This window comes from Triturus cristatus, chromosome 4_2, assembly GCF_964204655.1.
Source record: "Triturus cristatus chromosome 4_2, aTriCri1.1, whole genome shotgun sequence".
NCBI lineage: Eukaryota > Metazoa > Chordata > Amphibia > Caudata > Salamandridae > Triturus > Triturus cristatus.
In genome coordinates, this window is record NC_140586.1 from 25,175,604 (window position 1) to 25,198,352 (window position 22,749).

Sequence of the window (22,749 nt, forward strand, 5' to 3'; positions counted from 1 at the left end):
AAATAAAGGTAGAAGGTGCAGAGTATAGTAGCTTAATGTATTCAATGAAATTTTGGCTAAAACCGCGCCAATTCAGTGCACCGAACATAAATTCCCAATTCACTTGATCAAAAGCCTGCTCGGCATCTAGCGTTATGGAGGCTAGGGGAGAGCTAAGTTTAGCGGCCACGTGAATGATGTTAAGGAAAGTTCTAGAGTTATCTGAAATAGATCTTACCTTCACAAAACCTGACTGATGCATATCAACTAAATAAGGAATAACCGAATTAATACAGAATACTAGTAACTTTGCAAAAATCTTGCAATCCGTATTAATCAAAGAAATTGGTCTATAGTTGCTACTTTGAGAGCGGTCCTTATCTTTCTTATGGATTAAACAACGTATGGCCTGAGAGAAAGAGCCTTGAATCTGTCCTGAGTTCAGAAAATGGTTGACAAGAAGTAATAACTTGGGAATTAAAAGCTGTCTAAAGTGTGAATAAATGCGTATAGTAAAGCCATCAGGTCTAAGAGTTTTATCTTTGGGGAGTTGATTAATGGCAGATAATAATTCTTGTTCAGATAGAGGAGTATCTAGGGAAGATAAATCAACAATAACATCGGGGTTTTTTAGGGATTGATTGAAAAAAAATATCTAATTGATCTGTAGAGGGAGATGATTCAGGGGTATATTGATTGGTATAATATTCCGAAAAGCATTCTAACATTTTTGAGTCGCTAACATGACGGACCCCAGTTGAATCTGTTATGGCAACAATCTTAAATTTCAGCTTTTTGATTTTAAGATAGTTTGTCAAGGATTTACCAGCTTTGTTCCAACCCCCATACATTTTTGCATGAAAATGAAGTAGGGTATCACAAGCATTGTCCCAGGATTGCTTGTTGTATTGCAACTTGGCCTTAATAAGTTTAGTTAACATATTGTTACCATTGAAAGAGAAGTATTCATGTTCCAAAGTCTTAATCTGAGCTAAGAGTTGCCAGAAATTTATTAAGAGCTCTTTTCTTCTTTCTAGCTACAAAGTCTATTATAAATCCTCTTGCAGTTGCTTTAAAAGCATTGCTTTGTAAACAAGGAGAGGGGCTCTATGAGTCTAAAGGGACAGAGCACCGCAATAACTGAATAGTTATAAAAACAAGATTCACTTTGAAACTGTACTACATAGTCATTCTGACTCTACTAACAATGGTTGTTTTTATCAAGCATCCAATATCACACAAATCAACCCTTTGTCACACACACATGAAACCACTCTGTTCGAGGTATGAAAGTACTTATATTCAAAGTTTAATACATCAGTTATGAAAATCACAAAAAGTATATCACAGCATAGAAATTGATAATAAAATACACATCAAATAATAACATTATACCCGAAAGGGCCATAAAAATACATTAAAAAGCTTCTCACTAACTCAGGGAGTGCCATGTCCCTAAAAAGATACAACACCTAGAAAGGAAATAAAAAAGGCAATGAAATCTGCCTTTCAGGCGTTAATTTGAGTCTTGTATTGACAGAACTTAGCAGAGTGCAACTTTCCCTGTCTTTTGTGGCTCCTGTCACATCTCAAATTTAACAAGGCTCTCTCCGTCGACGCGTTTCGGTGGTTGTAGATGGATAAGGCCACCTTCTTCAGGACTAAAAATAATTTTCCTTCCTCATCCCAAATTCATTTAATAAACCTAACACAAAAAATAATAACAAAGGTTGTTTTAGAAGAAATTTTTTCATTAAAATATTAACCAGCAACTCATTACAAGACTAAAATTAACGCTTTAAAAGCATGCCAAACAATATTCATTTGTGGGTCTGTGGGAAGATTATTTATGAAAAACTCTTGTAGGAAAACTGTAAATTTTTCTGGGAATTGTTGATCCGATAGAAGGGAATTGTTAAATCTCCATCTACGAATGGGAGAAATGGAGCTGGGATACTCGAGGTCTACAATAACGGGAGCATGATCCGAAATAAGAATTCAACCTATTTCCGCATGTGTTAAAAATTGAAATGTATGGTAGGTAAAAAATACATAATCTATTCTAGAGTGGGAACTATGAACAGGGGAGAAAAAGGTGATTTCCAATACATCAGGATGTGATACTCTCCAAACATCAACCAACCCTCTAGCAGATATGGCTTTCTGAAAGGCTCTATGCATTTTGGTGGGAACAATCTGGTCTGGGATCTGCGGTCTAAAAAAGTATCGATACGTTGGTTGCAATCTCTGCTAACTATCAGGTTTTCAGAGGAATGCAAGGATAACATAGTAGAAAAATTATTCCAGAATAAGAGATCCACTCCATTCGGACCATATACATTACAAAATGATAATTGTGTATTATTAATCTTAACATCTATTAAAAGCCATCTTCCAGCATCGTCATTAAATTCATTTAACAATTGAACATTTAACGACTTATGAAACAATATAAGCACACCATTTTTGTTATTTACAGCAGGTGAACTAAAAACATTTCTCACCCACTGTTTTTAATATAATTTATGTTTTGTTCTTTATGATGAGTTTCTTGTAAGATAGCTATTTGACATTTCAATTTTGATAAATGAGACAGAACCCTTTGCTTATTAACCGGATTATGAAGACCTTTAACATTCCATTTCACAATACGTAAGTTACTCATGGGGAAAAGCGTAAAAAGTATATTGATCAATAAACAAGCTTAAATGTGACTTAAAATAGGTAAAGAATTTAAGCAACCGAAACACAAATGAAAGCGCATAATACAAAACCAAATGTATAAAACCATCAATAAACAAGGAAGTGATATTAAGATAGAAGAATTGAGAGAAAATGGGATAAAAAATAGAGGAAGGACTGAGAATATAATCAACATGTTTTCTAAAACAAAACAGGTCAGGTAGAAAATAATAGAGAACTACTAAAACAAATTTGTGTAAAACAAAGGTCACTATAATATACAGAGAAGTGGAGGAGAAAGAAGATAGAACATTAAAAATGAAGTGTAACCATTCATAAGGAGTCCGATGAAAAATAATGGAAGACCACAGATAGGAATAACATAAGGAAAGTTTGTTACATGACACAGAAAAAGGAAAGAAGAAAGAGAAGAAAGGAAAGAAGAGAAAGGAACATAAAGAAATGAGAAGAGATGGGGAAGAACAAGGTCTAACCCAATGTAAATTGAATGAAGATATGAGAAAAATCCAAGAGACTTTAGTCATAAGAATGGGGAACAAAATGAACAATAATACTGAGGTGGGGGGATGAAGAGAGGATAAATACCGCTCAAAGAGATCAAAACACGTTCAAAGACGCGCTTTTGATTTTACTGACCTCTGTAAGGTGATCAGATCTACAGCTCACATAACGCTGCCGTGAGGGGAACGGCTTTTGGGCACTGAGTCATCTTTCTTCAAGCCGCTGCCGTGAGGGTAACAGTCTTTGGGTGCAGAAGGACTACATCTCCCATAAGGCCCTGCTCTGTGCCGAGAATCGGCATCCTCAGAGGGTGCCAAAAGCCCTCTTAATCAGCACGGGGCACACGCAGCGCGGGACGCGCTTTTAATTTCTCTGACCTCTGTAAGGTGATCGGATCTACAGCTCACATAACGCTGCCGTGAGGGGAACGGCTTTTGGGCACTGAGTCATCTTTCTTCAAGCCGCTGCCGTGAGGGGAACAGCCTGTGGGTGCAGACGGACTACATCTCCCATAAGGCCCTGCTCTGCGCCGAGAATCGGCATCATCAGAGGGCGACAAAAGCCCTCTTAATCAGCACGGGGCACACGCAGCGCGGGACGCGCTTTTAATTTCTTTGACATCTGTAAGGTGATCGGATCTACAGCTCACATAACTCTGCCATGAGGGGAACGGCTTTTGGACACTGAGTCATCTTTCTTCAAGCCGCTGCCGTGAGCACACGCAGCGCGGGACGCGTGCGGGCGTGCCCGGGCGCTGCCCGGGCCAAGGGCGGGCCCTTCTGCGCCCTTCGAAGCCCGAAGGAGTCCGGGCTGGGCCACCCCTCTAACAACTCCAGATGGGTAAGCGCAAACATCTGGGTAACTCTGATAAAGGGGGTCTAAAAGCTAAAATACCCAGAAAGTCACCATCTATAATTTCTTACATAACCTCTGCCGTGGGTGCCTTGAATAAAGAAATAGCAAATGCGGAAAAGGAGCTAGGTTTGGACTCAAGGGAAGCACCTAAGGAAGGGATCGAGGTGACAGTATTCTTGGCATCTGCCCCCGTACCCCTGGACCCTGTGGTATTGATTAATGCCCCCAAATCAAAGACCGATGCTCTTCCCTTTGCTTTGGCCGGTATAGATGGCATGCCTAGCCCCCAGAGCACTTATACTTCACCATGTGGCAAATTAGAAAGGGCTCCCCTGGAGGGGCCTACTGGAGTGAAACGTCCTCACAAAAAAACTATAAAGCGCAACAAGGGCTCTAAGAACAGCACCTTTAAGCCCATCCAGGGAATTGATGAATCCACTCAACAGTCTTTGCGGTCCCTTATTGAGGATATTTTTAGCACAAGATTCGAATCAATGCTGACCACTATTGCTAAGAACATTATTGACACTATGAATGCTTGTGTGGCTGATCTAAAAAAGAAATGTGAACATTTAAACACTATTATTTACTCCCGTCTGAGAGAAAAATCGTGTCCCATGGTTAACAATATTGATGTGTTTCCAGCAGCATCTGGTTTAGCTAATAGAGGGAACAACCAATTGAGTGACTTGCTGCCATCCTTGGGGAGGGTGGCGGTACCCTGAATTCAGGGGATAGGATGGATGTCCCTCTTACCGTGAGTCAAAGGGATCCTAATGTTACCCCCTGTAACAACACGAGGCAACCTAGAGGGCTGCCCATAGCCATGAGGGAGAATTCTGAGCAGTATAAGAATTCTACATTTTATAACCACAATAGGATTGATCTCCCCCCCCAGAAGCTACTTCTTTGGTTGTCGTTCTTGTTGGGGTTCCCTCCCTAGAGCATCCGGAAAAAGAATCAACAAATGGTTTGTTGTGTAAAACAAAAAGTTGGTGTAATCATTATTGTTCTGGTTCCTCTAAGATCTCAGACCATATTATTATGGCTAGACGGGTGTCCTGGGTGGGTAATCATCCCAAAAAAATCGCTGGTGATTGTATAATAGTCAATTTTAACAAACCAGATATAGCGGACCTGTTGTTTTGGGATGCTACTGACCTAAATGGGGACGGCAAAAGGGCCGTCCCATTGGGTTATTTTTACCCACCAATAAGTACATGTTATTCTTGCAATAGGTCAAAGGCTAATATTACTTCCCATTTGCTGCCGCACCGGCATGTAAGACCTGTAAGCAGTGTTTCTAGTCCTGCAAGGTTGTGTGGAGTTGGTGCCCTGTCTCCTTACATTATGGGTGTGCGGTCAGGTTCTAAGGAGGAGGGTTTACCATTGTCTAATAGATTTCTCCCATTAAGCCAGCTGGAGTCAAATGATTGACTTCCAGTGATAGCGGTTAGTTCTTCTGTTCCTAGTCTTAATGTCTCGGAGGGTATTGATACCGGGAGTGAAAAATATCTATCTGATACGCCTCGTATCATTTATGCCCAAGAAGTTACTGGCGACGCAAATTCAACCAAATGCAGTATTATTAGCTGGAACATTGCGGGCCTAAGAAGTAAAAGAGATAACCCTCAATGGCTAGAATTTATAAAAGCTTTTGACATAATTGCCCTTCAGGAAACTTGGGATAGGGGGGATAATTTTTGGCTGGATGGTTTTAGCTCTTATTTCTTACCAGCCCGAGCAGCTCCAGCAGGAAGAGCTAAGGGTGGTCTTATGTTACTTCTGTCTCTGAATTTACGGGGATCTATGAAAAGGATTGACAAAGACTCCTTTAACTGTCTGGCAGTAGAAATCTGTTCCCCAAACTACCCCAAGATACTTCTTGTGAATTTTTATAACTCTGGGGAAAATGACTACAGGAACCAACACTTTTTTTTTATTTTTTTAAACACTTTATTACATTTTTCATGAGAAGGAGCAATGGGTCACAAATTGCATGCATCGCATTAAACATATATATAGTAAAGAAGACAATGCAGGCGATAAATGCCAACCTGCAATCAAATGTAGTAAGTGCGCGATTGTAATCATATAAACGCATCAGGATAACCTGAGGTCCCCCATTCATGTACTTTGCTTTGTATTGCATAACCATCTTTCCAGATGGTATACTCATGGGGGGGCAGTGTCTGTCTAATATTCCCCTAACTCCCGAAACTCCCAAGCCCACCCTAAACCCACCCACCATACCAAACCATGCCACAAATAAAACTCAGTCTGCGTGCCGCGAGGCATTCCCTGGGGGGGATAGGGGGAAAGAGAAGAGGGGAAGGAAAACAACAGGAACCAACACTTGAACACTTTGAAACTTTTTTTAGGAAATTACAGGGTAATGCAAACCACTCTATATAACGTTGTGCTTATGGGCGATTTTAACATTCATCCTTGCTGCTCTCATTGTTGTATTGAAGATGATCTTGGTTATAATTTTGCAATGACCCCCCATTTGGAACATTCAGAACGGGGGGAGGGCTTAGAGTCCCTCTTGTCTGAAGTTGACCTCTTTGAACCTGGTTTTGTTAACATTCTTAACCGGTGTCCTACATTTAAATCTATAGCCAGAGATACTATTATTGATTACATTTTCTTGTCTCCTGTGCTCTTAGACAAAGTAATTTTTTATAATGCCAAGGAATCGCCCTTTAGTGACCATAACCCCGTCATCTTGGAACTAGATAAAAGCTGCGGCCTATTAGCACCTGGTAGTATACACTTCGCACCCTGTTCCATAATTACTTGTGATCAGGGGAGAAGGCTCAGATGGTCCAAAGTTATGCCGGACATCTTCTTTACAGATTTGTGCGAGAAATGCAAGGGGAATATTCAAATATGTGCTGATCCTTTAAGCACAAAAGATCCTACCTTTAGAGCCTTTGAGGGTATTTGCAGTCAAATAGCTAGCGAATTAACAGTCAATCCTAAGCAGAGAGCAACACGTGGCTTAAAATGGTTTGATAATAAATGCTCACGTGCTCATCGACTTTTAAATTTAGCATTGAAAAGCTCACCACGTGATAGGGTCTTAATTGCTGATTTACGGAAACAGTACAAGAAGGTCATTAATAGCCGGAAAGCAGAGATTAAGGCTGAGGCATGGCACGCGTTGCTATCAGTAGATGTACTCAGGGATAGCTCAAAATTTTGGGGAATTATCAATACCGCTTTTTTCTCAGGCATGGATAATGAGATCCAGGAATGTAACATCACAGAGGCTCAATGGCTGTCCCATTTTAAGGCAATATATGCCTCCATAGAGACTCAAGACTTGTTTCTTAGCTCATCACCTTCTCAAGTCCGAGTCCCATTTGTGTTCCTTGAAGAGGAAGTGGAGAAAGCAATAAGGGAGACTATCAGTGATAAGGCCCCTGGCCCTGACTCTGTTCCTGCAGATCTCTACAAAAGTGAACCTAAATTTTGGGCAAAGATCTTGGTTAATGTTTTTAATGCTTCTGGCACCTCAGGGTTCCCTGTATCATGGTCTCAATGGATTATCATTCCGATCTTTAAGAAGGGCCAGAGAGGGGACCCGCGGTGTTATAGACCAATATCCCTGATTGATTCTTCTGTGAAGATTCTAGGAGAAATAATTTTAACTAAAATTTTGGATTGGGCCACAGAGAAGAACATTATTTCTGTTTTACAATATGGGTTCAGAAAAGGTAGAAGCACCATCGACCAGTGTCTTAATTTGTCTTTACTAATTAGCAAATACACTGTGGCAAAAGAAGGCTGTTTAAGGATGGCATTTATGGACCTATCCTCAGCGTTTGACCTGGTTAACAGGTCAAAGCTGTGAAATATTCTCTTGGACAAAGGTCTTGAACCATCTTTAGTGTATTTCCTGGCTGATCTCCACCAAGATCTTACTGCCTCGGTCAGGATCTCACAGGATGGTAATTGCTCAAGCTCATTCAGATCAGCCCTTGGAGTTCGTCAAGGGTGTATCCTAGCGCTGGTTCTTTTTACTTTGTATAATATTGACCTAGACAGATCCCTTTTGAAGGCGTCTTTGGATATCCCGCGTGTAGGAGACCGATCTATCCCGGTTCTCCTATATGCGGATGATGCTGTTCTTCTAGCACGTACGGCGGTGGGCCTCCAGCGGCTCTTGGATGCCTTTGGGGCACACATGCAGTCGCTGGACCTGGTAGTAAATAATAGCAAGTCCCACATTTTGTCTTCTGGTCGTAGAGCAAGAAAACCCTATTCTTTTTATTGTAATGGGTTGGAAGTGACTTCGGTCTCTTCCTTCACCTACTTAGGGGTTGTTTTTGATGAGAAGTTTTCTTGGCTACCTCAACAGAAAATTAAAAAGAATTCTATTACTCGATATGCCCTGGAATTAATGGGGTTCGCAAAGCGTCTGGGGGCTAGACCGATTGAGAGTATACTGAAAATATATAGTGCAAAGTGTGTAGCGATTGCGGCCTATGGTTCCTGTGAGAAGTTGGCCTGATGTATGATGTCACTAGTTCTAGTGTACACCTTATATCAGTCCAAACAACCCTTATGGTGATTGGTTGTAAAGTCAACCTTATAGACCAGCTATCCTAGTGGTAGCATGGACAAGAGCAGTCTTAGGCTAAACTCTGAATGGCATGTGAAGCCAGCTGTTATACCATATATAATCCCTTGAATACCAAATGAAAGGACACCACAACAGATATATATATAAAATAAAGTGTATTTATTCTAGTCAAACCCTCAGCACTCTTTATGAGATTCGAGGTAAGTACAACACAGTCTTATTCAAGCATACATTAAGTCACACAGGTAAGTAATACAGTTAGGCCCTAGGGGCCACGCAAACCATATACTAAGTAAGTGGTATAAGGACCACTGTCACGGAAATAGGATAGGCCTAGGCCTAGGGAATCGCTGGGGCTACACTATACTACCCAAGGTTAGGAAGTGGGAGGCCCACGGGATTCAGGTGCAGAGTGGAAACACTCACGCGTAATGCGTAAAAGTCGATAGAATCACTAGCAGTTAGAAATAAGCAGATTTAGGACACTTCTGGTATAGCTAGAAAGTCGAGACTCGGAAACTAGACCCTAGGATAGTCAATACCCTTGTGAGCACCAAAGTACCCAAGTTACCAAGCCCACGGGCTGCGGGTGCATAGGTGTGAACTTGCGTCGGGTTTCGTCGTGGACTTCTATGGATGCCTGAAGGAAAGTTGCTGATAGGCAGTCAGTGAAGACAGTCCGGTGGATCCCAAGGCCGGGATCAAGAAGGAAGGAAACCTGCAAGCAGAAGGGACACAGTCTGGGTCACTAGCCAGTGACCACGTGGAACCAGGAAGGAACCAGGCGATGTCGTGAAGATGCAGGTGAAGAGGTGAAGCTTGTCGCAGCAGCCACGGGTACCAGGAGACGTCGAGGACGACCAGGACCAGGAGGCGAGCTGTCCCACGAAGGCTCGTGCTGTCGGCTGCATCGAAGTCGAACTAGGACTCACCAAGCCTTGGCAAGAGGAACCCACGAAGAATGGAGGACTTGCTTCTGGTGCAGACCAGGGAGGTCTGGGGTGCTTCTCTTTTGCAGAGGAGCAGGAGCCAGTCTGGAGGAGCCAAACCAGCAGTGGAAAATCGAAGGTGTGTCGTCGCAAAGGTTACTAGCCAACGGGCAAGCAACCAGACAGACGCGGCAAGCAGGAAAATGCAGAAGGGCCCCACGCAGGACTCGTGGAGTGTGGGGGGCTGATCTTCGGTGCAGATGGTGCTTGGGGTTGGGGCTTCTCAATCCCCGATGCACAACTTCGAGGGTGCCTCAGAAGCTGCGCTGGAAGATACTCGCCACTTTTCCCAGGTAGCCGGTCCCACGTCTCTCGTCGCCTCCACGGATCTCAGCTCGGCTGTGGATGTGGATCAGGGTCGGAGAAGTCTGGAAGTCAAGGCTCTGGTCAGGCTCTGCAGTCGGTCCCTCGTAGAACGTCAGCAAAGCAAAGGGTAAGTCTCTTGATGGTGCCTGTTCGCACAGGGTAGCCACTCCTTGGCCACAAGGGAGATTCTTCAGTCTTCTTCTTTCGTCGAATGTCGAAGGTCCAGAGTTTCTGTTCAAGTTGCAGGTTCAGGATAATCTACTTTAACAGGGCCCACCTAGCTACTAATATACTGGGCCAGTGGGCTGGGCTACCTGCAAGGTCCCTCCTATGGGTGGGACCAGGAAGGGGAGTGGCTACACCCCCTTTCCTTTGTCCAGTTTCGCGCCAGAGCTGGGGCTGGAGTGCCCCAGCACCGGTTTGAACTGGACTATGCATGGAGCACCTTGTGTGCCCCAGGCATGTCTCATTCCTTTCAGCCCTCCCTGCCCCAATACACTAAAGTCTGTCTGGGGAGGTGCTAGCACCTCCCCAAGCAGGAAACCTATTGTCCAGGCCTCCCTGGCTGGGAGGGCTCCCAGCAGCAGGAGGTCAGACTCGTGTCTGTGGCAGCAGCATCCATTTTGTGATGCTGAGGCTTTGGTGAGAATTAAACAGCAAAGTAGGATTTTAACATGTCTCTCCCTCTAGAAGGGAGGAATAATATCCTCATTACCAGAAAGGGTATGGGGGTATTATTCCAAAGTGTTAGACACCTTACACAACATGTTTTGATAAAGCCAAACCATAGCTACCATAACCGTTTAAGATTATAAGGTACTTTAAGAGGACATGGTAGGCTATATCATAGAACAGCTATAAGGACATGGTTCCAAAAGCTGCAGACAGGCTCAGCTCATGCTAGAGCACCATCTCACATGTTACCAAGCACTCTGCCTCCAGGATTGTTAAGGCCTGCCATAGGAGTGGCTGATAGGTACACATGTGTCTATATAAGGGTAGATATAGGTATACTATATCTAAGCAAGGGGTGATTACACGACCTTGCCCCAGCTGAGTGATCAGCCAGTTGTGTCTGATTGGAAGGCCAGACCAGGGGGGCATAATACATGCTGCAGCCCCTGGGAGGCCTAGGGTACACCTATGCCCTGGGTACCTAGGTTACACTGTACAGGGTCCAATAAGGTGATCCTTACCAATTGGGTATGTACCTAGGGTACATGGATTCCATTTTAAAGAGAGAGCAGACAGCCTGAGACCCTGAATGGCAGGATCTCAGGCCAACTAAGTCGAAAAACCAGCTAGACACTAGGCAAAAAGTTGGGGGTAACCATAGTCAGATATCTACCTTCCTACACAACCCCCCCCCCCAAACGAAAGGAGATAAGGCTGTCCTTGACAAGGTAAGCCTCTATTGCCTAAGTGGCCATATAAGGAAGAACCAGCACTGGCATGGTTACCCCCTGTCTCATGGTCCACTAAGCAATCCCTCACCCTAAAGGTATCATAGGGTCTCCACCATAGGGAATCTCTACCTTTGGTGTGTCTTTGCAAAGTAAAAGGCTGGTGTTGAGATGGAGTACTGAAGTGAGTGTCCTCAAAGTGAGGCCTCAGCTTCCTCCAATCATCCTCCACCATGGATGCCTTTCTTTCTTTAACTGAGTTGCACTGTGCTCTCAGGGTCAGCCTCTGGCTACCTAAAGCTGGAGGCTGGGTCCCTTTTGTGGGCTTACTGGAGGGACAGGTCAGGTTTGGGGCCCTAAGGTCCCATGTTTGCCTGTGCCCAACAGAATCCCTCTGGGGGAGGTCCCTAACTACCTGTAAAAGGGATCCCTCAGGAATGTTTTTAACCATCACCTGGCTAGGGCTACTAGCCAGACAATCCTCATTCTTTTGATGGGGGGGTTCTTGTGGACAGGGGCCCTCTTGGGGTCCACTGGCTTCCCTGACCTCTACAGCCCTGGGCTGATTGAGGCAGGGTAGAAAGAGGCAGGCTACCTGCACCAGACTGGGTCCCACCTTGGAAGGGGCCACTGACATCAGAGGCTCTGCCAGGCCAGGCCTGGCTACCTCTGGGGCAGTTCCTTCACAAGGGGTGAGGTCAGATCCCTGAGGAGGCTGACCTTTTCCTAATGTCTGGGGAGAGGGAGACTTTTCTTCCTCTCCACAGCTCTCTGTTTGTGTGGAGTGATCCATAGTTTCAGGCTTCACTACACCTATGTCAGTCTGAGTATGGGCTGAGACCATTACAGCCTTGCCAACCTTTTCAGGGAGGCACTCAGTTTGGGTTTGAGCTGTGACTGTCACAGCTCTGTCAATCTCTACAGGGAAGTCTGTCTTTGCCTGGGCTGTGGCTACCACTGCCCTTCCAACCTTTTCAGGGAGGAAATCTATTTGGACAGGGGTTGTGGCTGGGACAACCCCACTACCCTTTTGTGAAAGGCCTACCATTTTAGAATGGGTGTCTTGTTCAACTCCAGCCCAAGCTGAGAGTTCTAAGTCATTCCCCAGTAAGCAGTCTACAGGCAAGGTTGGGGACACTGCCACCCTTTTAGGGCCAGTGACACCTCCCCAGCTGAGACATACCTCTGCCATGGGATGACTGTTCTGTTTGCCATCAATGTTAGTTACCTGGTATGAGAAACCAGGCAAAAGCTGCTCAGAGGGAACTAGCCTATGGGCCACCATAGTGATGCTAGCTCCAGTGTCTCTGTAGGCCTCAGCTTTTCTACCATTGATGTAGGGCTCCTGTCTGTACCTGCCCAAAGTGTTGGGACAGGCAGTGAAGTTGGCAAACCCCATGCCACCATCACAGACAAGAGTAGCTGCTGTAGGGGAATTGGCTAAGCCAGGATCCCCCTGTGTTCCCCAAGAAAACCCAACCAAATTTTTGTGGGCACTCCCACCACCTGGGGGATTACTGCTGACAGTAATAGGTGGTGTGACAGGAGTAATTGGAGGAACAGTTTTGTTTTTAGCCTTTGGGCAACTGCTGTCAGTTTTCCAATGCCCAGGAATTTTACATTCATGGTAATAAGGCTTTTTAACTGTGGTAGAGGAGGGAGCTTGGGACCCACCACCCTGTGTGGAGTTTTGGGGCCATGAGGAAGATTTCTCTTTTGTTTTATCCCCACCCTTCTCTTGAGGCTTGGTGGTATCTTTCTTTTGGTCACCACCCTGATTTTTAGGCCTAATCCTGGTCCTGACCCATTTATCTGCCCTCTTTCCCAATTCTTGGGGAGAGGTCAAATCTGAGTCTACCAGGTGTTGATGGAGAAGCTGGTTCTGACAATTACTAAGGATCTGCTCCCTCATAATCAAGTTGTACAATCCTGTATAGTCCTGCACCTTGCTGCCAGTTAACCAACCCTCCAAAGCCTTAGTGGCACAATCCACAAAATCAGACCAGTCCTGTGTCTGTGTCTTCTGGGTGTCTCTGAACAACAACCTATATTGTTCAGTGGTTAAGCCAAACCCATCTATCAGAGCACTCTTCAGGACTTTGTAATTGTTAGCATCCTCATCACTAACTGTGAGGAGCTTGTCTCTACCTTTGTCAGAAAAGGAGAGCCACAAGATAGCTGCCAACTGACTCTGGGGTACCTGCTGTACTTTGCAGGCCCTCTCCAAAGCAGTCAACCACTTGTGGATGTCATCCCCATTCTGATATGGGGGGACTATCTTGCTTAGGTTTCTATGGTCATAAGACCTATCCCTATCTCTAGGAATGTTGCTGCCACCAGTGAGTTCTGACCCACACAATTTTTGCTCTCTGGCCAGAGCAAGCTTCTCTTTGGCAAGGGCAAGTTCTTCCCTTTCAATCCTCAGTTTAGCTTCCTTCATTCTGGCCTCATGCTCTCTCCTCTGGGGGGAAGTCATCCCCCTGTGGGATGAAGCATTGGAGCTTCTTGAGTGATTGGAGTGGAGAGAGTCCCCTGAGGGAGATCTACCCCTTCCATCTCTCTTTTTAAGATTACTTGGGGGCCTGTAAGGGAAGCTCCCATGCAAGCTCCCATGCAAGCTTCAGTTAGCCTGACTAAGTCTTCTGACTGGGGTCTTGCTACATCCCTCTTCCTCTGAGGTCTCTTTTAACTCATCTGTATCAGTTAAGTCAGGGGTCTCTTCTGTGGAGGGGAGGCCCTTATCTACAGCTATGGCACCATACTTGGCAGCTCTTTCAGCATCATAGGCCTCCAGAAGCTCCACTAGCTGTCTACGGGTAGGGTTGGAACCCTGTTTTAATCTCCTGGAGGTACACAGTTGTCTCATCTCCTGGAAAGTGAATGCATCATATCTAGAGGGAATCTGTCCAGGATCCTCCTCTCCTGAGGGAGTATCAGTGTGATCTCCATTCAGGGACATGATTCTAGTGAGGGTGTGGTGTGTGCACCTACCTACACTAGTTGTATCTACTAAACCTCTCTAGTAGTTGTATTCAGGGTGTGCTTGGCCCTTCAACCTACAACAACTAAGTCCAGTAGGACTTAAGTATTTATAATCTATGTTATATGTACCTAAACAATATCTGTGTGATCTTTCAATTTAGTATCTCAAGATTACAATGGTATATCAGTCCAAAGAACCCTTATGGTGATTGGTTGTAAAGTCAACCTTATAGACCAGCTATCCTAGTGGTAGCATGGACAAGAGCAGTCTTAGGCTAAACTCTGAATGGCATGTGAAGCCAGCTGTCATACCATATATAATCCCTTGAATACCAAATGAAAGGACACCACAACAGATATATATATAAAATAAAGTGTATTTATTCTAGTCAAACCCTCAGCACTCTTTATGAGATTCGAGGTAAGTACAACATAGTCTTATTCAAGCATACATTAAGTCACACAGGTAAGTAATACAGTTAGGCCCTAGGGGCCACGCAAACCATATACTAAGTAAGTGGTATAAGGACCACTGTCACGGAAATAGGATAGGCCTAGACCTAGGGAATCGCTGGGGCTACACTATACTACCCAAGGTTAGGAAGTGGGAGGCCCACGGGATTCAGGTGCAGAGTGGAAACACTCACGCGTAATGCGTAAAAGTCGATAGAATCACTAGCAGTTAGAAATGAGCAGTTTTAGGACACTTTTGGTATAGCTAGAAAGTCGAGACTCGGAAACTAGACCCTAGGATAGTCAATACCCTTGTGAGCACCAAAGTACCCAAGTTACCAAGCCCACGGGCTGCGGGTGCATAGGTGTGAACTTGCGTCGGGTTTCGTCGTGGACTTCTATGGATGCCTGAAGGAAAGTTGCTGACAGGCAGTCAGTGAAGAGTGTCCGGTGGATCCCAAGGCCGGGATCAAGAAGGAAGGATACCTGCAAGCAGAAGAGACAGAGTCTGGGTCACTAGCCAGTGACCACGTGGAACCAGGAAGGAACCAGGCGATGTTGTGAAGATGCAGGTGAAGAGGTGAATCTTGTCGCAGCAGCCACGGGTACCAGGAGACGTCGAGGACGACCAGGACCAGGAGGCGAGCTGTCCCACGAAGGCTCGTGCTGTCGGCGGCGTCGAAGTCGAACTAGGACTCACCAAGCCTTGGCAAGCGGAACCCACGAAGAATGGAGGACTTGCTTCTGGTGCAGACCAGGGAGGTCTGGGGTGCTTCTCTTTTGCAGAGGAGCAGGAGCCAGTCTGGAGGAGCCAAACCAGCAGTGGAAAATCGAAGGTGTGTCGTCGCAAAGGTTACTAGCCAACGGGCAAGCAACCGGACAGACGCTGCAAGCAGGAAAATGCAGAAGGGCCCCACGCAGGACTCGTGGAGTGTGGGGGGCTGATCTTCGGTGCAGATGGTGCTTGGGGTTGGGGCTTCTCAATCCCCGATGCACAACTTCGAGGGTGCCTCAGAAGCTGCTCTGGAAGATACTCACCACTTTTCCCAGGTAGCCGGTCCCACGTCTCTCGTCGCCTCCACGGAGCTCAGCTCGGCTGTGGATGTGGATCAGCGTTGGAGAAGTCTGGAAGTCAAGGCTCTGGTCAGGCTCTGCAGTCGGTCCCTCCTAGAACGTCAGCAAAGCAAAGGGTAAGTCTCTTGATGGTGCCTGTTCGCACAGGGTAGCCACTCCTTGGCCACAAGGGAGATTCTTCAGTCTTCTTCTTTCGTCGAATGTCGAAGGTCCAGAGTTTCTGTTCAAGTTGCAGGTTCAGGATAATCTACTTTAACAGGGCCCACCTAGCTACTAATATACTGGGCCAGTGGGCTGGGCTACCTGCAAGGTCCCTTCTATGGGTGGGACCAGGAAGGGGAGTGGCTACACCCCCTTTCCTTTGTCCAGTTCCGCGCCAGAGCTGGGGCTGGAGTGCCCCAGCACCGGTTTGAACTGGACTATGCATGGAGCACCTTGTGTGCCCCAGGCATGTCTCATTCCTTTCAGCCCTCCCTGCCCCAATACACTAAAGTCTGTCTGGGGAGGTGCTAGCACCTCCCCAAGCAGGAAACCTATTGTCCAGGCCTCCCTGGCTGGGAGGGCTCCCAGCAGCAGGAGGTCAGACTCGTGTCTGTGGCAGCAGCATCCATTTTGTGATGCTGAGGCTTTGGTGAGAGTTACACAGCAAAGTAGGATTTTGACATGTCTCTCCCTCTAGAAAGGAGGAATAATATTCTCATTACCAGAAAGGGTATGGGGGTATTATTCCAAAGTGTTAGACACCTTACACGACATGTTTTGATAAAGCCAAACCATAGTTACCATAACATGGTTCCAAAAGCTGCAGACAGGCTCAGCTCATGCTAGAGCACCATCTCACATGTTACCAAGCACTCTGCCTCCAGGATTGTTAAGGCCTGCCATAGGAGTGGCTGATAGGTACACATGTGTCTATATAAGGGTAGATATAGGTATACTATATCTAAGCAAGGGGTGATTACACGACCTTGCCCCAGCTGAGTGATCAGCCAGTTGTGTCTGATTGGAAGGCCAGACCAGGGGTGGCATAATACATGCTGCAGCCCCTGGGAGGCCTAGGGTAAACCTATGCCCTGGGTACCTAGGGAACACTGTACAGGGTCCAATAAGGTGATCCTTACCAATTGGGTATGTACCTAGGGTACATGGAGTCCATTTTAAAGAGAGAGCAGACAGCCTGAGACCCTGAATGGCAGGATCTCAGGCCAACTCGAAAAACCAGCTAGACACTAGGCAAAAAGTTGGGGGTAACCATAGTCAGATATCCACCTTGAAAACAAATTTTTACGCAGTCTCTTATCAGTTCCACAATCAACGCCAGTTTTTTCGATACATCAGGAACTGGGGATCGGTTATATCTCGGACACTTTGAGCATAGCTCCGTTGCTCTGCTGGCTCTAAACGTGTATTAATCCTGAATTGACTTTGAATCATGAGATCCTACGAGACTGTGTCATTTAGACAAGTCTAACAAGATTAAGTGGTTGTCTTATGTTAAAAGTATGTTAACCAAACTGGGGCGGCCAGAGCTATTTGAAGCGCCTGAAAAGATTCGGAGGGAGGATGTGCGGTGGGTGAAAACAAGCTTTAAGAATTTATTGTCTGCAGAAAGGGAAGAATCAGAGTTGCATAAACCCTCAGTCAGGGCCCATTTTTTAATAAAAACGAACATCTGTATTGAACCATATTTGGTAATAGTAAATAAGCCCTTCCATCATTGGCTTTTAACTAGGTTTCGTTTTAATTTGGTTCCTTTCTTACTAGGTGATTTCCAGGAGTGGTGTAACCCCGAATATGCGGTTCCTTGTCATTGTGAGAATTTGTCTTCCCAGAATGCCCTCCATTTTATGATGTTTTGTCCTTTTTATACTGATATCCGTAAGAAGTATATAATTCCCATTTTGAGAGGAAGGGGTTTCCTGCAGGTTAGACTAGCATTACTCTATCTCCAGACATTGAACACTCCATGGGAAATCTTTATTATTGCGTGTTTTTTGGTTGCTGCTATGAGGACTAAGAAAAACAGATATTTGCCACCTGATTATTGCTTAGATTCTTAAATGTTGTCATGTAATTTTATAGGTTTGTGATTTTAGTAACAATGATTTTCATATGAAGGACTGTTTTTTAGGAGGCCCACAATGTGTCAACATTCTAGAGATCATCATAAATCTATGAGTTTTTCTTATATGCCGTAGCACCTTAAATAACGTTTTTATATGGTTGTCTGAAATGACATTTCTGTAGTCTGCCCCGTATGGTTTATATCTTTTTAGCATTTTGCACTTTATAAAACACGTTGCACTTTAAGATATATTATAGGGAGTGAAAATTGAAGTTTCGTATTTTAATATGTTTGCCTTTTTGCACTTTGAAATGTTATTTTGAGGACTAACGCGCTATTTTAATCTTTGAACTTTTTTAACAACATTTTGCACTTTATACAAAATTTGTACTGTATGCTTAGCAAAGCTCTAGCTCTATAAGACGGATCATAGGAAAAGACTCTTGTAGTTTTGCACTTCTTGTATTTTTTAATCCTACCCTTTAAGTCTCTTTTTTACATGGAGTGTTATGAGCTGCCTATCGAGCTGATATTAGGATGGTTTATTTTTAAAATGAATTGTAGTTTTGAATGAAATGTTTACTTTTATGACATTAAGTTGTCGAATAAAGCATTCATGATTGATTGACAGGTGAACAAAATATCACCCAATAAGGAGGGAATAACATAAAACGAAAAGACAAGACAATCACAATGCCTTTGTAACTTACCGAACAGTAGGGGAACACCATAACTAGACACAAACAGCAGACTAAATATCAATATTGAACTCGGACACCGACATCAAAGCAAGAGGGAGCCAGGGACCTGCAAAAGAGAGAAAAGTTAGAATGACAACATTTTAGGAATTACGGAGTTCCATGACTTCTCCCTTGTGCATATGTATGAATTTCTTGAGCTCTGCGGGGTCTGCAAAAGTGGTAGTCCTGCCTCTCTAGGTGACCTTGAAGATACAAGGATGAATAAGGCCATAGTGAGCATTCATGGATCTCAACATGGGTCTGAGATCTAGGAACTCCTTTCGACATTGTGCCGTTACTCTGGAAACATCATGAGTGAAGAAAATCTTTTGGCCAAACCACAGTATTTGTTTGCGTTCTTTAGCCACGGAGAGAATCGACATTAAATCTGTATATGGAAGAAAACAGGCAATGATCCCTCGTGGCCTTTGTGAGGTTGAAGCACCCATTGGCCCAATCCTGTGAGCTCTTTTAATGTTGAGGTCAACAGTTGTCAGTATATCAACTATTTTTGATATGTGAATCTTCAAGAAGTTGATCATGTCGAGACCCCCAGAACCTTCCGGTATGCCATGGATACGTAGATTATTGTGTCTGTTTTGGTTCTCAATATCCTCAGTTAATTTCTTTAATTGAGTCACTTCTTTGGATAGGGTATCAACCTTTGTAGTCACATCTTGGGCATTACTAACCCTTTGTTCGACCTCTGTAAGCCGAGAATCTAAATGAGACCATTTATCTTCAATTCTCTGAAGCGCCGCGTGAGTATCTGCCATGAAAGGTTTTATGTTTTTCAACTCGTCCATAATGTCCTCCAAAGGCAAAGGTGATTTGTTAGGAGAAGTGGGATCTTTTTTTGCTCTTTTTGTTGCGTTGCCTCCAGATTCTTTGTGGGTATTAGTGTTAGAATTGCCGATAGAAGGAGATTTAGGTGATAGAGTCCTCTCCGTATTTTAGTGAACTGCAGTGCGCTGGTGAGATGGCGTATATATTCCTTCAAGTCTCACGAAGACAGAAATTTAATAACTTCAGTTAAAAGAACAGTGAGGCAGACCAATAAGATGACACAAAAAAGTTGTAAGAGTCTCTCACCAATGTGGCAGTTTAAAAAAAAAGATGTCACTGACAGGACCACACGATGCAATTGTAAAAGCTAATACAGCTACTCCGCCCATATAAAATGCCCACAAAGTGCTGAGAACATGAGGAAAGAGAAACAAAGCAAACTCCTCAAATTGAGAAAAATTCCCATTTGTTTTCAGTCTCCATTGACTGTTGATAGAGGTGGAGAACCATAAGGGCACCAGCACGTGAGGAGATTCAAGTGAAAGCTAACAAAATGGCGGCCGCAAGATGGGGCGCACCGGTAGCAGCAAGAGAAAAGACTAAATTAAGGCAAAATAGACCATTACAAGGTCTATAGACCTACCCTGTTGCTCCTGAGGGCCTCTACCGCCTTCCGCCGTGTCAACACAACGGCCATCTTCCGTCGCTGCAGCCGCGCGCCACTGAGCAAAAGGTTTTAGTGGTCGCAAACGGAGAATCGGGCCATTTACGACTGTTAAACAGCCTTTAGACATGTACTAACCCTATTTTGCATGTTGGTACCCTATTACTGACTCACAAAATAGGGTTTGTGAGGCGGTGTGTCCCAAATAAAAGAAATTCAGCACTCCCTAGCAGAGACATTCTGTAAGGCAAGAAAACACCTGGAAAGGGGCTTCACACTCACCAAATGAGGCACATCAAGAGACAGTTTTCAGAATAAAGCGTGGAGTTTTATTAGTGCAACACTCTCTAACAGAAAGACTTTCCCAGATGTCAAATGAAAACAGGTAAAACAACATGCAAAAATATATATATATGTATCACAAGTTCAAATGCATGAGATAAAACATAAGCAGATAATTACGGTAAAACACATAATGAGCACCTACAAGTCAAATAATAATGAGGGAGAAAAACCTAAGCAGATTATAAAAAGGAATACTCATAAAGCAAATGCAAGAGGGCAAATATAATAATGATGGACGTCCAATGCAAGAAGCAAGCATTGTCAAATGCAAGTAATCAAATACATGAAATAAGCACTGTTAAATGAAAGACTCAAATATACACAGAATGGAAGCATATAAAATATATACACAGAATATATCAGAAAATGCCAATGAACAAGAACCAATGAATAAAAAATACTTCGCGGGTTGGTCACTTAGCACACAGACAAAAACACATGTAGAAATAACTCTATATATTTATACATATATGTTAATTCCAGTGATCAAATAAAATACTTGCAATATCTTCATCTTAGCCCACACAAGACTGGGGGATCCCAAATTACAGTTCTGGGGTGAAGAATCTCCTCAAGTAGGGAAATGCAGCACTGAGCAGACGCGTCCATCTCTCAGGAGAGAACCCGGTTTCCAAGCCAAGAAACCCCAGTTTTATAATATTCTCAATGCATGAAAAGACATCCTCTACAGCAAGGACACTTACAGTGTCTGGCCAGGCTCCATGCAAGCATTCCAAGGCAAAGGAGTCCTCACGTATTCTCCTCACGCTCCCACACATGTCCCAGCCCTTTATCTTAGTGAAGCTTGCGAAAGTAGAAAACATTCTCAAAAGTACACAAACACCCTCAAAGAGGGAAACAATCTTAAACGTGAATAACCTAAATAACCGTGAGTAACAGGGGCCTGCTTGTGTGTGCAGAGCTCAAGCTAGACAGAAACAGAATTCAAGATGGAGTTTAGGGCATGTTCAAGCCCATAGGTAAAACTCCATGTACAACCTAATGCACATTTGCGCACCACTGCCTACAGCACTTTTCCCTAAGACAGAGAAGCACATTCCACACATTTTTTTCTCTCAAGCTTTCAAACGCACTTCCCACACGTTCTGTTCCTGGAAAGGGTAAGGCTGTCTTACTCTGTAAAACCCTCCCACTCTGACGCTACAAGGAGACACAAAATGATATCACAAGGCAAAAATGCAAGTGCAGAGTGAATTAAAACCCATAAAGTTAATTAAAACAGTCAAAGGTCACTACGTGGTCCCAATACATGGGAGTGCGTGTAGCACTACAATCCCCCATGACCTTTGACTATCATAACATACATATCTAAAATGAACTTTTTAAGTAAAGGCATGAATATAAAATTAAGCACACATTAAAACGGTGACATTATAAAATCATGATGCATATTACTTCATGTAAAATAGCTCATTTATATCCAATAATAACTCAGCTACAGAATAAATGTATGATGAATACACCAATAGAATCAAACATGTTAACTTATTAATGCTTCTAGTGTTACAAATTTGTAATCCTGGAACTTCTACTATTGAAGCCCCTAAAGTTATATACTTTGCCTGAAAAAAATGAATCTCAAAATCATCTTCATCAAGCTGAACAGTTTCTCCTATTACACTCGGTATGCAATGCTGGATTCAATGAAAATATTCTCCATCAGTCCTAACTGTGTAAATGTACACAGCCCTCCTGCTATATTTAAAACAATATCCTTTCACATGTGTCATTCAGAAGTACCCTAGGGACTCATATTTCATTTTCAGAATCAGTCTCATTTGAGCACGTTTATTATGATCTGTAGAAATAGTTGGGGCTCGGTGAGCTCACCTGATTGATTCAGCCAAAGGATGTCAGTAAAGGCATCAATCTGCACTGTTAGGTGGTCACTTCAGAGTTGGGGGCTCCCACATCCTCACGGCCTCACTCAGACACAGGCACCCACATGCCGGGGAACGGTATCCATGGCACCAACACTACACAGGAAAGAAACAAGTATCACTCTTCTTGAAAGCAAACCTTTTCATTTTCAGAAAGCACACATTCTCCTTTTTCTGCTTTGGATCTAATGTCAAAGTTGTGTCTTTTCCATCTGCAAGGGTCTTCGCTGGTTTTGGGGAATGATTTGGGAATTCCAGCCACAAATTGGCCTCTGGGTTCTTGTTAGTGGAGTCAAACTCTCCTTCCTCTCGTACATTAAGAAGGGCTTGGGCAGTCCTTCCTGACTATCTCTCCATACACTGCTGAATCAGTACACCCTCGATCATTTGGCATAAGCCTAATGTCTGATAA

General features: G+C 44.0%; 1 long non-coding RNA gene across 1 annotated transcript; it reads right to left on the reverse strand.

Annotated features, from left to right (window-relative positions):
• Window positions 1-1,557: 1,557 nt before the first annotated feature.
• On the reverse strand, window positions 1,558-22,375 carry LOC146832839 (uncharacterized). The gene is made up of 3 exons (XR_014960177.1): window positions 22,288-22,375; window positions 18,612-18,708; window positions 1,558-1,684 (listed from the first exon to the last, which is right to left on the reverse strand). It is a non-coding gene; the product is annotated as an uncharacterized LOC146832839 (long non-coding RNA).
• Window positions 22,376-22,749: the final 374 nt, after the last annotated feature.